Raw genomic sequence first — 16409 nt, forward strand, 5'->3', positions numbered from 1 at the left:
GCACTTGAATGCAGGGAACCAATTTTTAAATTTGTTCCAGGTGTCAACCTCAATCCTAACCAATAAGTTTTTCTCCCTCCCTTTGGGCTCAGCTTGATCTTCGAAAGAAAAGGGAAGAAGGAATCTACAACGATCCTTCTGCATGATTCAGCAAATATTATACTTCTTAGGTCTGAAATGACCTCCTTCTTAGCTGCTCAGAGCCCCAGAGAAGTTTCTCAGGAGCTGAGTGTACAGCCAATCTGTCACCCAGCTTGCGACACCCACCCATGCTAACTTCAGGGGCACATAGTAGAGACAGAATTAGGTGTGCAGAGACACTAGCTTGGGTAGTTTCTCATCCACTGCCCTGCCTCTGCTGAGTGTCTGACACCTGGAGAAAACATTCACACCACTGAGTGGCAACCTGACTGAACATCATCCAAACAGGACCAGTAAGACGAGTGTCTTTCTCCACTCTGGTGGAAAGCAATGTGCCAGAAGGTCACAAGCAAATGGCCTATGTACAGAACTTCACTTTCTGGACATTTTGTACCTTAATATGTTCCAGGTTATTGACTCCATCACTGATTCTATTAAAACTCTCCTCTAGAATCATTGGATGAACACACGAATGTTCGGCCATAATGCCTATGGTCATCCTGTAACTGAGAAAGGGAACACAATAGTGTTGAGTTTCCTTTGAGGAAATGGTCATCAAGAAGCTGCCTCCCAGAGTACAACAGTGAGGAGACTGGGTTCCTGAGAGGATCTGGCTTTCTAGGAAAATCAGCTATGTGCATCTCCGTTCCCTCCACGAAATAATGTGATAGGCCAACTTCCCACTTGGACTCAAAATGGAAATACGTTAAATATTTCAGACTATGCCATAGAGAAAAATGTCCATCCTGTCGACCCAAATTCACAATAAACCCCACTGTTCAGTGTAACAGCATTTGGAGATGGTGCTTTTAGACAGCATATGAGATCTAAATGGCAGAAGTCGAGCTCTTATATAAAGAGATCATGGATCTCACCTGCTCTTTCCACCACGTGAGAACACAATAGGAAACAGCCATCTATGAACTAGGAAGTGGGCTCTCACCAGACACTGCACCTCATGGCATCTTGATCAGGGCTTCCCCAGCCTTCAAAATGCAAGGAAGGGATCTCTACTGACTCTATGTTACTTCAGATGGGAGTTTTTGTGATGGAAACGGAAGCCCAGGCCCACCCACACAGCTTATCTGTCACCTCCATGTCTAGCAGGCCTTGTGCTTCCCTGACTCAGTTGCTCACAAAGCCTTCTTGCAATCTGACCTTGAATCTGAGTTCCCCCTCATGATACACCATGTTCTGCTGTTGTCCATATTTCATATTCAGCTCTTTAGAAAACTAGAACTCCTAAAGATCCAGGGTGGAGGATTTTCCTGAGGAGTGGCTGAAAAAAAAAAATTGGGGTAGAGAGGCTGAAAAGAGGGAGTTGAAGATTAATCACTTTTAGGTCTCATCCCTGAGTCATTGAAGCTGTTTTTAGCTTTTTCCAAAAAAAAAAAAAAAAAAAAAAAATGCCTCCTCAATGACCCCCTTAGGAGTGCTGCATCTACCCACACCTCAGCCTTCCAAAGGATGGAGTTCAGGAAGAGCTGGACAGCAGACATCTCAGCACTCTGCAAAAGCTACAACAGAAAAGTTGGGCAGCCTGAGGCAGTGGAAGGGGACTAAAGCCGGTTATCCTTTACCCTAGTATCCATGAAAATTTTTAAAAAGAATCACCTAGAACATCATTGGTTTCTCATTTTAAATTAGCAATGATGATGTATTAAAAACATTCATTCTAAGGCTCTGTTGTTGCTGTCAGAGGGTTTCTAAAGGTGAGATATCTTTATAGTCTTCTAGACAGACTACAAGGCACTAGCATCTCTTGGGTTTTTGTTTTTTTTTTTTGTTTGTTTGTTTTTTTTTTGACATGTAACTAGAATTGCATTTCAGATTCATTTTCAGACCCTGGCTTCCCCAGGCCAGCTTATGCCGACACTCCTCCACCCTTTCCAGATACCTGAGCAGTTGGAGAACATGGCCATCCGGCTAGGTGGATACAGAGCCTGAGTCTTTGGAGCCAGCAGAGAGGATCCCAAACAGAAATCATTAGTGGATAAACCACATCCTAAAGTCTTAGCTTTTCTTCAGATCAAAGTGTTCTTAAATTATTACTTTTCTGTAAATCTGAATTGCACTTTAAAGACCATTTTCTTCCCTAGAGTGTGTGTGTCTGCGTCTCTGTGTGTGTAGGTGCTATTTGTGTAGAGGTCAGAGGTCAACCCCAGTTCTTATTTTTTTCAGGAGCCATCTACCTTGTTTAGGAGGGACATGATCTCTCACTGGCCTGGTTAAGCTAGGTTGACTGGTCAGAAAACTATAGGGATCAGCTTGCTTCCACCTCCATAACTCTGAGATGAAAAACACACACCATCGTGAATAGGTCTCTCATGTAGGTTCTAAGGATTGAGCTTGGGTCTTTGGGCATGTACAGCAAGGACTTTACCAACCAAGCCATCATCCGGACCCTCAGACACATTTAAAAAAAAAGAAAGAAAGAAAACCAAGTAGCTTTGAGGAGAGGATGCAAGGCCACTCCATTTGCACCAAACCCATGTCTCAGCTGTCACACTATATCTAACAGTGATTTCTTTGATGTCTGAGGCTGGTCTCTTTCAGAGAAATTCTGTCACAGTGCCTGCTCCAAAGACTCTGAGATTTATAGCATCTCTCAGGTCTTCTCATTCAATTATAGCTTCAAGTTTTACTGGTGATGTAAAGTGGTTCATTTTTCTGCAAACTCTGTGCTCTGTAGCAGGGTATTGGGTTAGGGAAAGACCCACCAACAAACAAAGAGTGTGTGCTGTTATCATTGAGGATGAGCAGCCAGCAGAGGTGGCCCTGTCATGCTCTGTTCCTCTTGGGTGATTAGCATGCAGTCTGCATCCCTTAAGACAGCATGAGCTTCAGTCTATCTTTGAGTGATCTACGAGCTGTCACTTGAGCTATTAACAGACATTCTTCATTTCAGCACCCTCAGCACATTTAGTTCCTCTTTTGTGCGATCGCTGTTCTGGCCTTCATTAATAACCACTTCCAAACTCTTCCTGAGTCCTCCCACAGTTTCTCTTGTGTTATCTTCATGGCCCGCTAGGGCAAGACTCTGGCTAGGGTGATGAAGGGCCGTTTTCTGTCCTAGAAGGAAAACTGCTACCAAGTGCCTTGTGAAGCACAGGGCCTAGGGTAGTTTCTTTCTATATCAATGATTTTCCATTGACTTCTGTTATTGAGTGAATTGTTAGGAGAGAGACATGTAAGAGGATCTCGTGTTTTGGAGGGTGTCCATTGCTGAGAAAGGTGTTGTCAGTTCTTTGGAACAGACTAAAGAAGAAGAAGTAGATAGAGATGGAGCAAGCTCTGCCTTGCCGGTGCCTTTGCTTAGCAAGAATAAGGAGGCTCAAATACCAACATGTAGTAAAGGGTCCCAGAACAGGGATTAACCTGCTACTCAGGGATGATTTTAGGCGTGACAGAGCCTGTTGGAACATTTCAAAGAATGTCAACAAGTAATGATGACACCTCCTCCATTCTCCATGCTCTTGCAGTTAAATACTCTGTGTCTAGTTACTCCCTGCCTGAGTCTCCCATCATTATAGAGAGGAGCACTATGCTCCCCACAGTGGGTTTCTATCTTATTCTCCTGGTTCCATGGGCTTTTCCACTGACTACAGATGGAAGATGGGATGCAGGGGAAACATCCTTCCAAATTGTTCTTGATTAGTTAACTCTTGCATGTCCCCACAATGGCCTTGCCAGCTGCATTCTGATCCAGACCATTTCTTGGCATTTGAAACTCTCCGTTCACATTGTATTAATCCAGCCTTTGTTCTTAAGAGGCTGCCACCATGCCCACACTTGGGCGTTCCTGTCTTGGGATGCTTCCCTTTCATCCCTTCTGTATCAAGCTAACCAGAAGCCTCTCTATCTTCCCTGGGGAGCCTTCTCCCTGTATTCCATCTCACATTCTTCCTTTTGATACGTTTCTACAGCATAAATGGAGTGCCATTCTGAGTCAGACTCTTTATGTTCCTTACACTGCCCTGTCGCCATCAGTGCTGTGGTATACCTTAGCTGTCCCTAAGACAACACAAAAGGCAGGTCACTGAAAAGGGCATAAATGAGTGTTCTACTGGTGACATGGGAGAGGAGAATCTAGAAAGAGAGACAGAGAGACAGAGAAACAGAGACAGAGGCAGAGAGACAGACAGGAAGTCAGAAAGACAGTGTCAGAGACAGAGAGACACAGAGACACAGAGAGAGAACCTGAAGAAGAGAACAGAGCTTAGTCTAGTTGCATTCCTCACACCATCCATTGGGAGGCAGTGGCTGAGCCAGCTCTGGACCTCTCAGAAGCTCCAGTGGCATCAAGAACATAACTTGAGAGGGGACCTGCAGGTGAGAACTCAGTCACCCAGCTTTCCTTGTGGAAGGAATCAGAGCCACTCTACGGCACTGCATTTGATCTCCCTTTTTAACTGCCAGATATTTTTCTTGCAAACAATGTCCAAAAAAAGAGATAGATGTATCCATGGACCAGAGGAAAACAACAAGCCAATTTGGAGCCAACTTTGGTCAAGGAAATGGTACAATCTCCCTGTAATGTGATTAAGTCAAAATTACTTCCAAACGGAGATGTAATTATGACAGCAACCTCTTTGGGGGCAGACTGAGATTTATTCTTTTTTGGAGAGCCAAGACCGGATTTAGCTTTTCATGAGCCTGGGGCAGCAAAGATATGGGGCAACTTGGAATGTTTTCTTTCACAGAGAAACATTCCAAGCAAAGAAGAAAGCTGAAGATGGTCTAAGGAAAGTTGTGCTGACAGGGTAGCTTGGGAAAATGAGCTGTGGTTCCCACCCTTCAGGTGCAAGGAATGGGCAACACAGGAAGAATTCTCTTCTGTGGCCAGCCCTGAAGAGTCAATAGTTCTGAGAACAGATGCAATGATATCATCATACATAGGCTGTGTGAAGAACATCTTCAGAACCACTGTACCAGCTGGTGTGACATTATATTGATGCAAAGATATAGGGTGTCTCCAAAAGGAGCTTCTGATATGAAATGCTTATTAGGAACTTGGAACTAGACCAAACATGTATCACTTATGATCTCATCCTCAATCTCATCTCAGTGGCTATGTGCTCTATCCATTCTACAAAAGGAGAAACAACCTCAGAGAAGCAGTAGGTGACTCAGAGCAACCACTATATAAAAGACAAAGGCAGAATGCTGTGCTGCCCCGACATCCTGTTCTTGTGCCTCCTGAGCCAGTCCTTCAGACCACATGGAAATAGACCTAAAGCTCTGGGTCTTTTGTGCTATGTGTGTGCCTTTATCTCAGCATGCATTAGACTTGACTACAATTGCTTATTTGCTTGTCTTTTGTCTGCCAGACAGTGAGTGGTCTAAAGTCACTGAACCCTGGCACTTAGCAAGATGATTGCTCTCCTGTGTGAGGCTCTACAGAAACAGACCTGAAAGAATGATCTGTGTACTATTGATTTAAGAGTAACCTTGGCAATCTGTTAGTGGAAGAGGACAAGTAGGCAGAAATCCAACAGTCAGCATTAGTCAGACCATGGAGAGAAAGAAAGAAAGAAAGAAAGAAAGAAAGAAAGAAAGAAAGAAAGAAAGAAAAAAAGAAAGAAGGAAGAGAAAGAAAACTGAAAAGAAAGAAGAAAGGAAGGAAGAAAGAAAGAAGAGAGAGAGAGAAAGAAAGAAAGAAAGAAAGAAGAGAGAGAGAGAAAGAAAGAAAGAAAGAAAGAAAGAAAGGAGAGAGAGAGAGAGAGAGAGAGAGAGAGAGAGAAAGAAAGAAAGAAAGAAAGAAAGAAAGAAAGAAAGAAAGAAAGAAAGAAAGAATCTTTGGAGTGAACATTGTAACCCAGAATTCATGGCCCCTGGGGGAAGGGAGCTACAAGCTGCCCTTGGAGAAAGATAGGACGGGATTTTAAGCTTTCAGGCCTTCCCAGATCCTGCCATACAAGGGTAGCCCTATAAGGGGTGAACAAATTTTTAGTGACAAAGCAATCAGAAACCGGGAGTTGGGGATGCAGAGCTACATGAGAGGGGCACTGAGCTTCCAGGTGTGGATGAAAAGCTTGATACTGAGCATGACCACAGTCACTGTTTCTTTCCTCCTAAACTGCCTGCCCTCCCAGCAAGAGTGGCATGCCTCACCTGATTTTGTTTCCTGATCCTCTTCCTATCCATATTCTAAGATTCACATTCACACCCCGCTTGGCAGTGTAATTACTGGCCAATATATAAAGAGCCCAGGACAGTCAACTAGCAAGGAAAGTGAAAGCAATTCTCTTACCCTTGAGAAGGTGTCAGCATCCCATGGTCTAGAAACCAAGTGTGCCCTTGAGAAAACTCAAGTGCAAAATCCAGCTCTGTGGGAGTTCTGAAAATGTCCATCCATCCCCACTTTCTTCTTCTAATACGGGCTCAGAACAATGGCTCTGGAAGCAGTGACTTGTATGCAGGTAGCCTGTGTCAGGTCAATGGTCTCAAGTAATAGGTGTTGGGACTGGGGATAGAGAAACAGGATTGAGAGGAAAGCAGGACCAGAGTTTGTGGCTTTGTCCTGCAAGGACCTTCCCAGTGGAATCAAGTCGTGGAACGTTATCTGTCATTCCCTTCTCCATCATCCTGGGGGATAGCCATGCCTTAGTCTCTGAATTCTGAATAGGAATCTCAGGTCATACAGAGTATATATTTCCAGGAAATGGTTGCCATAGCAGGAGGTCTAGGTCATGTGGTCGGGGACTGGAGGCATCCAATGGACAATCTGTCGATTACTTGAGAATCTATCCATGTCTAAGCCTTTCATTTCTGTGTCTGGAGTTCACTATGAACACAGCAGAGAATTGGCCCACTGACTTGGCTGGTTTAGAGAAGCCAAAGGGGCTGCCTCACAGAAGAAGAAACCAGATGGGTTGACTGACACTCTGACACTTACCATGGAATCTGTGTTTGGAGACTCAGCCACTAAGTTTCCAGGACTCTTAAGAAAATCTTTTGCATGCCCTACCCTTCCTGAACCCCAACCCCAAGAACCAACCTTATCCTCAAATCCAGTTATCCCTAAAGCAGACCATTCAACCATTTTTTCCTCCCATCTCACTGTACTCACTGCAACAGAGTGGACCAATCTTGGGTGTGGAGGAGGCAAAGGGAGGCCTGTATCCCTGGGTGAGTTCACAGAGACTGGCTCAGCTTCCTAAAACATTGGGAATTGGGAGCAAGAGCAGGGAGGTGGCTCTGGTGAACAGAGTGGACTTGGTCAGATAAGTTACCAAAGAAGAGAACAAAGGAGTATGGAGGGTCTCCTTGGAGGAGACACTGGAGGATGCTAAAGCCAGGTCTCCCTCCTGGGGCGGTGGGGGATTACAAACCTTTTGAACTGGACAACAGCCAAGCTGCCCCCTCTGCCTAACAGCTTTGCTTCCCAGCAGGGGTTTGGCAACAGGAGTAGGCTCTTCTGCCTTTTTCCTGGCACCATTAGCCTATATCAATAGGTATCTTCCTCCAAGACAGGAATCGGGAAAGCCCCTGAAACAAAGCCACTTGTGTGTGCAAGGTCTCGGTTCTGCCAAAGTTACAGTTGATCCAACAATCCTGCAGCCTTCACCTACTCCACCTTTAGCCCCAGCATGTCCACCTGCTGGCCTTGGGAGCCTGAGAGTTTCCTTTCTTTCCTGCATCCTCCCAAGCCTTCCCTTCCAGCATCCTGCAACCGCTGTGTGACCATGCACTCTGTATCCACCAGCCAGAAGGAACTGTGTGTGCTTCCTGCCTCTCATCCCCCACCTTCCTCCCTGGCAAGATGCCTCAGAACCTACAACAGTTCATTACGATCTCTCAGTTCCAGACCCAGATACTTAGTTGTAAGGTTTTGTCTTGAGCTCTAGACTCAGAAGCTGGCCTGTCTGGAAATGGATAAAGACTAGTAGGTAGAATCAGGCTTTTGTTCACACAGAATGGAGCCATCCAGGTCTTTTTTTTTCCTGGCCAATACTTCCTAAAGTGTTTATGTTGTATTGGATATTATAGGTAATCTTTAGATGATTGGAAGTGCATATTAATAGTTTCCACCAACAAGTTTCTTGTACATCCACACTAACTGCATTACTCTTCACGACAAAGAAAGTATGGAATTGATTGGCCTAGGTGTCAGTCAACAGATGAGTGGATAAAGAAAGTGTGGCATGTATACACAATGGAGAGGTTTGGAGGGTGGGCACTAAAAGGATGTTATGTCTGTTTCTGGGAAATATATGCAGCTGGAGATCACATTAAGTAAAAAATAACGGCAGACTAAAAAAATAAATGTCACATACTTCTCTCATTTATGAATCCTGGGTTTCATGTAGATTGATAAAGCCATTTATATACTCATATATGGCCGTATATTTCTATGCCTGTATCTAAGGAAACGATTGAATAGAGGAGGCTCATAAGGAACAAGGAAGGGAAGGAAAAGAGAAATGAAAAGTGAGCAGAGGGAAAGATGGCCGATACTCATAATACACTTGAAAGAAATGACCATTACAAAGCCTATCATTAAACACAATGATTATGTATCAAGAAACATATTTTAAAATATGTAAAAGTGCATAGGAGGGTGTATGTAGCGATATGCAAACATCACACCATTTTCTATGGGGAACTTGAGTATCTATGAAGTTTGGTATTTACACAAAATCTTTAGAAGCAATGCTCACAAGATACTAAGAGGCTGCTGCCCTAACAGATGATCCAGGGGATGCCAAGGAGGTAAGAGTTATTAATGAGATGTATGTACCAGGCAAAGGATGTAAAAGAGATGGAGAAACAAGAATAAACAACTATGGCCTCAGGTATGCATGCCAAATGTAGTGTACTGGTAGAAAATCGAGGCAGGATAATAGATCAAGATATGGTTGCTATAAAAAAGAAACAAATTTATCTTTAGTTCCCAAAAGGAAGAGGGTGCCAGGGCATCAGAATCCAAAGGAAGGTTGTGGTCAGTCCAGAGACAGAGGAAGAAGAATGTTGGACAAACATTTATATTCTGTTATCTGTTATTCTGAAAAGGAGTGTGCAAGCAAGGAAAGACAAGCAGGTTCAAGATTGGCTAGTCTGAGCTCTTGGGCTTTGAGGTTGTCTTCCATTGTCTGGAAGCTAGTTTTGGCATGGTTAGAGCATGTGAATATTAGTCCACATGTAAAAAAAATATCACAAGAGAGTTGGTCGGGGTGTGGGCTATGGTTGGGTTGACAATAGGAACTTTTAAGCGTGATGTCTCCAGGGCCAACAAGATCTTGGATGTCAATATACTGAAATGTATAAAATAAAAGATATGGATAATACAGCATGGCCAGTAACGAAAACAATGAGGGCATTGCTAGAGGAAGCCATAGGAAGCAAACCATTGTGTGCTGTGTTGTGTATAGTTCTATCCCAGGATGAAAGATCACAATTCATTGAAACTGGAGGAATCAATACACCACAGGGGAGAGCAAGTGAAAGAAAGCCTTTGGAGTTCACATGCATCTGTGAACATAGAGCATAATAATGTCTGTAATTAGTACTTGCATGGATCAATACCCTTGATCCAAATGTAATTCCAGCTGTCAGAGCAATTCTAACCTATGAATAGCGAATATGCTAATAGTGTTCTCTTTTATCATAAATTGAATTGTTTAATGCGAAGGACAAGCATTCATGGGAACAGGACAAGGGGATGAACTCCCTTTTCAAAATGACAAGTGTGTTACTAGTAGTACACCCCATCTCAGGTCATAAGCAGGCTTCTCACTGATATGAACTGAATGGTGACAGCTGTCTCCATTTGATCCTTGTCTCCTGATATCCCTTCCACATAGGAACCATAAAAAAAAAGAGTGTGACCTATAGCTCGTTGAAAACTGTAATATAAACATATGGGTGAGGTCTGTGCATCATATATAAGATTGTATGACATTCTGCAGGGCCATCTTGTTCCCATAGATTAACTCACACAGTAATATTCCAGTCTTTCACCTGAATTTACATAATGCAGGAATACCATGCCTTAGGAAAGCAGCGCTGCTTCACCTTTCCTGAATTCATACTTCTCACGGGGAGATGACATATCCTCCTTCCTGCTCCTGTGCAACTCATTTTACCCTTCTGTGTGCTCCTATGTATATGCTCCTATGAATATGCATGTGTGAAGAGCTTGGGTAGAGACTGGGATGTCTTGCTCAATAACTGTCTACCTTACTATTCAAGAAAGAGTCTCTACTGACCCTGGAGCTCCCTGATTAAGCTAAGGTGGCTGACCTCTGAACTCTAAGAACTCCTATCTCTGCCTCCCTAGTACTGGAATTCCAGGCATGAGCCATTGCATCTGATTGTTTATGTATGTTCTGCAGCTCTGAACTCAGCTTCCCAGGCTTCGACAGTAGCACATTACTTCCTGAGCCATCTCTCTAGCTGCTTCTTCTTCTTCTTCTTCTTCTTCTTCTTCTTCTTCTTCTTCTTCTTCTTCTTCTTCTTCTTCTTCTTCTTCTTCTTCTTCTTATTGGAGTATATTCATTGCACTCAGTACTGGGATTCACAGTGGCAAATGCCTTAACCACATTTCATTTTCTCACATTTCTCCCTTGTCCTCTTCCCTCACTACACACGCTACTTTCTATTATTCCTCTAGCATCCTTCTGATTTCATTATACACATATTTGTGCATGTATATGAATAAAATGTGGTTTGATGTATCTATAAATGATTCTAGCTCATTTGTGGGTAGAGAACATGTTGTGATTTGGATATTGACCAAATTCTGCAGGTACCTTATGAGATTAGAATTCAGCCTACTTTGGAGAGGTAGAGTATTAAAAGTGTAGATAGAGCCAGTTTCTTCAAACCTTGTAAGAGGAATCATTGGTGGCCCAGAGCCAAGGCCATTTGGCAGCCATTGAGCCACTGCTCAGCATGCTTGACAGGGCTAGGGGTTGTTGAGGGGTGTAAGGAGTGAAGCAGGGGTGGAGCTCAGATTGTTCATGCTGGGCAGTTGGCAAAGACACTTTCCAGTCTGTGATGATGCTCCTTGATCAATACAAATAAGGAACAAGGGAGAAAACAGCTTGCCTGCTGACTGGTCCAGCCCACAGTGCTTTGGGAAGGTGATGATTGTATAAATATGTCTAGCAGGAATGGTATAACCAAAGCACTGGAAAGCACGCTTTCTGTCATTTTGTCATGCTGTATGGGCACTTACCTCTCTCTCTCTCTTTCTCCCACAGAGAAAAGAGATTTGTCTTCTGGGTACACAGGATGTGTGGATGTGTATCTAAGAATCTGCAGGTAGAGTCCAGTCATGAGATATTGCAGCCCAAGTGTTCTCCAAGATCTGGGGATCATTCTCAGCTAGACTCTAATTCTTTCTCTGTAGAAAGCTGAATGTCCATGGATGGAGCTCGAGGCAGAGTGCGTCTCCCGTGCCTGACTTTCAGTGGACAGGTTTTGCCAACAATGAACTTACAGGGATTCTAAATGCCAGGTCTTACTTTTGACAACTAAAAACATCCATCTCTAGTTCCTTTTCAAGACATGAACTTTCCATGGTACATATTAGAAAAGTCTCTGTAAAATATTTAGGAATCTTAGCTAGATCTCCACAGCATAAAATACAGAGCTGTCCCCTAATAACCAAACTCAGTTTATAATCCAAGCTGAAAACCCAGATGTTTGTCCTAATAAGGCCTAAGAGTCTCAAGGGAGGCAATGCACAGGCTGGGGAACCAGAATGGCAAGATGGGGACCCTCCAGGAGGCTCTATGGGGAGGAGCTCCTGACTGCACCCCTGGGCTCTGCCCAGCTGTCAAGTGTGGGTGTTGCTAGCAGGAGGGCCCTCCCCTCTCAGTTGATTGGCACATATAGAGTACATGGAGCCAGCTGGTCCACCCCACCCATGTGGGAAAAATTGGAAAGTGTGGTGCATGTTGAAGGAACCTGGTAATGAACAAGGATGTCTTTAAACGTTTTGCTTAGGTTTTCTCAAAAATGAGGATCTGGACTGAGCTGACAATGACCTTTGGGGCTAGGAAGAGTTTTGAAATGGGATAAAACAATATCTCAGGGATGGAGATTTGCCTACATACTGTTAAGCCTAAAGTTCACAGATTTCTCTTACTCATTCCTTTCTCTGTGGGAGTGAAAAAGATAAGAGACATTGTGGCTGGTCTGATGGCATCACCTATGTAGATATACCAGGTAAATATCACATCCATTTCCTCAGGTTCCCCACTTTTCAACTGAGGTGCTTTGACATGTATTTTCCTGTCATAGGACATATCCTCAACATTTCTACTCACAGCGCCTCTGCTAGGCCAGAAGCCATGAGAGCACACTCTTCCCCCATATGCTCTTATCATCTCTGTTCTCCTATCCTTGAACCTCGTCTTCCTATCAAATTCCATGAAAGCCTCCCCATCCTGTACTTCTGTGGCATTTGTATAAATCATTTATTAAAATCAAAACTAATGAACCACTCTCTTCCAAGGAGCTGTCCCAGTTCTACCCCCAGAAGAATAGGAAAAAAAACCTGAAATGTCTCACCCTTGCTCAAGGAGCCTGGCATTTGTATGTCTTTAGCTCTGAGTTCCTGTCTTCTATGTTGACAGCTGGCTGTACATACTTTTTCTGGGTAGTTAGTATAATGAAAGAAAGCACCAGTTACAGCGGTCTCAATAAGATGTCTCCCTAAGTTTGGAACATTTGAATACTTAGTTGCCAGTTGGTGGCTGTTTAGAGAGGATTGGGAGGTGTGGCTGTGCCCAAGGAAGTAATGTCACTATTGGTAGGCTTTGAAGTTTCAACAGACTCTTGCCATTTTGTATTATCTCTCTGTGTTTCCTATTTGTGTTCTAAGAAATGAGCTCTGAGCTGCTACTTCAGCTGTCCGCTGCCTGCTACCTTCACTTGGCTGTCATGAACTCCTACCCATAAACTCTTCCTTTTAAAGCTTCCTTGGTCATGATGTTTTATCATAGCAATAGAAAAGTAATTCATAGAGAAGTTGGCACCAGAGAATGAGATATTACTGTGAAGAACCTGACCATGCTGAGTTTTGGGGGAGATGATAAAACTTTGGAACTAGAAAAGTGGTTGAACACTGTATGTAGAGCCTAAGTCAATGTTCTAGTAGGATCCTGGAGGAGAGCAGTGCTGGAGGCAGTGTGGGCTATGGAAACCAGGCTCAAGAGGTTTCATAAGGGAATAGTTTTAAGAGGTAGGCTAGAAACTGGTCCTGTGATGTTTTGGAAAAAACACAACAGCTTTCTCTCCTTGTCCTAAGAACTTGCCTGAGGTTACAGCATAGGGAATTTCAATTAGCTTGATGTTGACACTATTGAATGCTTGCTAATGATAACTCTTATGCAGGCTTACAGTGTAAAGGAGCAAGTAAGGAAAAATAAATACAAAATGTACAGTTTGGCGAGATAAATGACACTGGTAAGGTTAATGCTAAAGCCAAGGCTTAATGCTGGAAGAGAGGCTGTATCTCTTAAGGATATTAGAAGATACCAAATCCGAAGTGCAGCAAAGAGAAGAATACCTCCAGGGAAAGACCCCATTCAGCTAAGCTTCAAGCTTGTAAAAGTAAAAGGACTATGGAATTGTCTACTTTTAGGAAGGAACAACAAACTAAAGCTAATGCAGTTGTGATTCAAGATAGATACAGTCCATTTCAAATTGGCAGACAAACTTGTAACAGTAGTCATGACATTCAGACTCACGAAAGATATAAGAGTAAAGGTATCTTCCTAGGTTTCAGAGAGTTGCTGAAGTCAAACAAAGTGTTATAGAGAAGACCCTGTGTGAAGGCCATGAAAGGGGAAGAGACCAAGATAAGCCATTGCATGAAACTATAAAAGTGAACCCTGGATTGTGTAGAAACCCTAAGATGCTGGGCATGACAGGGTTGTAGGATATCTGCTGAGGAGAGCTGTAGACAGGGAGTGGAATAATCCCAAGAAAGAGAATGTGGTAGGTACCAAAAGTGGAAGGGCAGATTTCTCAGCCCTTTGATATTGGACATGGAGTTGGAGGAGGATTTGGAGTCTGCCCTGCTGGGTTTCAGTCCAGGATCTCCTCGCTGTGTCCCCATTGTCCCTTTGGAAATGATAATAAGTATTCTGTACCAATGTGTGTTGAAAGTATGCAATTTACTCATTACTTTCACAGGCAGTTCCAATTAAGAGACTGCCCTGAGTCTCAGTAGAGACTTTCAACTTTGAAATGGTGTTGAGACTTTGAAAGACCACGGGGACTTCCGAAATTGGACTAAATGCAGTTTGCATTATGATATGACCATGAGACTTTGGGAACCAGGAAGTAGAATATGGCGGTTTGAGAGAGATACCACTTATAAGCCTCAAGCATTTGATGACTTGGTCTACATTTGGTGGCTGTTTGGGGAGGATTAGGAGGTGTGGCCTTGCTGGAGGAACTATGTCACTTGGAGGCAGGTGTTGAGGGTCCTAAAGACTTATGCCATTTAGAGTTAGCTCTCTGTGTCCTGATAGTAGTTTGAGATGTTAGTTCAAATGCTTCTGGTTCAGAAACCAGAAGTTTACAAGGAAAGAACAGAAGCTTCAGGTAAAAGGTAAAAGATCGGGGATAAAAGGTAGGGGACAGAGAAGGCTCTACTGAACAAATAAATCAGAGTCCTTCAGTGACCTGTTTTGTTTGCATGCCAAAACAGGACAAAGAGACTGTGACACCTGAACAAAGAAATAGCTCTTTTTTGAGGGTACTGCAGAATGGACTGGAGAAGAAGTTGAGGAGAAAACTAGAGCACTTAGCACTCATAAGCTTTTGGCAAACTCCAATAATTTCAAAACATTCATAAGACTGCCAGTGAGAGTTTTCCCCTGCTGTCTAGAGATGTGTAGGCTGGGGAAGCATCATTTCCTTAAATGCTTACCAAAACTCAAGCCATGGCCCTGTCTCTTCCTTAGACGGGTTGCAAGGAAAGGAGATAACTGTTGTCTCAGTACTCAGAAAGCCCCATCTGAGAAGCAGCTAAATCTTTCAACATACACACGCACTGCAGGCACAGGAGAATGAACGGCCAAGACATTGTAGCGGAGTGTTGAGTCACCCATATCTCTCTTTGTCTATGAGGTTTTCCCTGCACTCTCCCATTTAAAACATGGTAGAAAGTCACTCTTTTCCTGCCTGCGGGACTGTGGATGAGAAAATCCGAGGACGTGAAGTGGAAATAAGAAACAGACAAACACAGGAGATTACGGTTCCCTAAAGGATGACACAGGGCCTTCCCCTCATCCTGACAGCAGGGCCTGAGTCTGCACCTCCCACAGTCGCTTGATTTAGAGATCCTGTGGAGGAGTCCTTGCTGATCCCTCGAGACCCACGGGGCTATTTACAGCCCTCCGGTTGTCTCTCCCAAGGCCAGGGCTTGAGCATCAAAGCAAACAGGGAGCCTTGCTTGCTTTTTTCTATGTTCCCTTTGGAGCTTAGGAGCCAGTTCCCGCTCCCAAAGCCTCTTCCCTCAGACAGTGGCTCAGAGATGCATGGATATTCAGAGACCAGTGGCCTCACGGGTCATTTCTGATCTCCACCCAAGCCCAGATAATAGGGTCTCTCAGCAACTTACTCAAGGTAACACGACAGACTGATGGCCAAGGCCACAGACAGGTGGCAAAGCACTACATAGTGCACCGGTTCGCATGAGAAATGTCCTCCATGGGCTCAGATATCTTGAACCCTTGGTCCCCAGTTAGTGATGCTGTTTGGAGAGGTTGTGGAACCTTTGGGAAGTGAAGCCTTGCTGGAGGAAAAAAATACACTACTGGGGTAGCCTCATTTCCCTGACTGGTCCATTCTCTTTGCTTCAGGTACATCCTCAGCCTCCTGCTCTGGCCATCATGCCTGCCACTTGCTCTTATGATTTCCTTCCATGATATACTCTTACACCTTTGGAACCATAAGCCAAAATAAACTCCTTCTTCTATAAGTTGCTTTCGGACAGTGTTTATCCCAGCAATAGGGAAACCTAGCTAAGACAAATATACGTGTGTGTGTGTGTGTGTGTGTGTGTGGGTGGGTGTGTGTGGGTGTGTGTGGGTGTGTGTGTGTGTCCACCCATTGGTAAATAACCTACCAACCCCAGGCAAGCTTACAACTGTGTTCCAGAGACCTTCTGCATTCCAAGTAAGCACTAGAACTGACTTTGGACTCTTCCATTGTTGCTCAAGTAGTCTATTGTTTTGTTTTGTTTTGTTTTGTTTTGTTTTGTTTTGTTTTGTTTTGTTTTTTTCTTATTTCCCCTGTTTCAT

The 16409-nt window shown here is 43.7% G+C and overlaps 2 long non-coding RNA genes across 2 annotated transcripts in view; one reads left to right on the forward strand and one right to left on the reverse strand.

Annotated features, from left to right (window-relative positions):
• Positions 1-16409, reverse strand: part of LOC143443537 (uncharacterized) — a 75068-nt gene that overhangs the window by 52823 nt on the left and 5836 nt on the right. The gene's annotated exons all lie outside the window — the stretch shown is intronic.
• LOC143443536 (uncharacterized) overlaps positions 1-16409 on the forward strand; it is a 56796-nt gene that overhangs the window by 11733 nt on the left and 28654 nt on the right. The window lies entirely within an intron of this gene.

The sequence above is a fragment of the Arvicanthis niloticus genome, chromosome 9 (genome assembly GCF_011762505.2).
Source record: "Arvicanthis niloticus isolate mArvNil1 chromosome 9, mArvNil1.pat.X, whole genome shotgun sequence".
Taxonomy (NCBI): Eukaryota; Metazoa; Chordata; class Mammalia; order Rodentia; family Muridae; genus Arvicanthis; species Arvicanthis niloticus.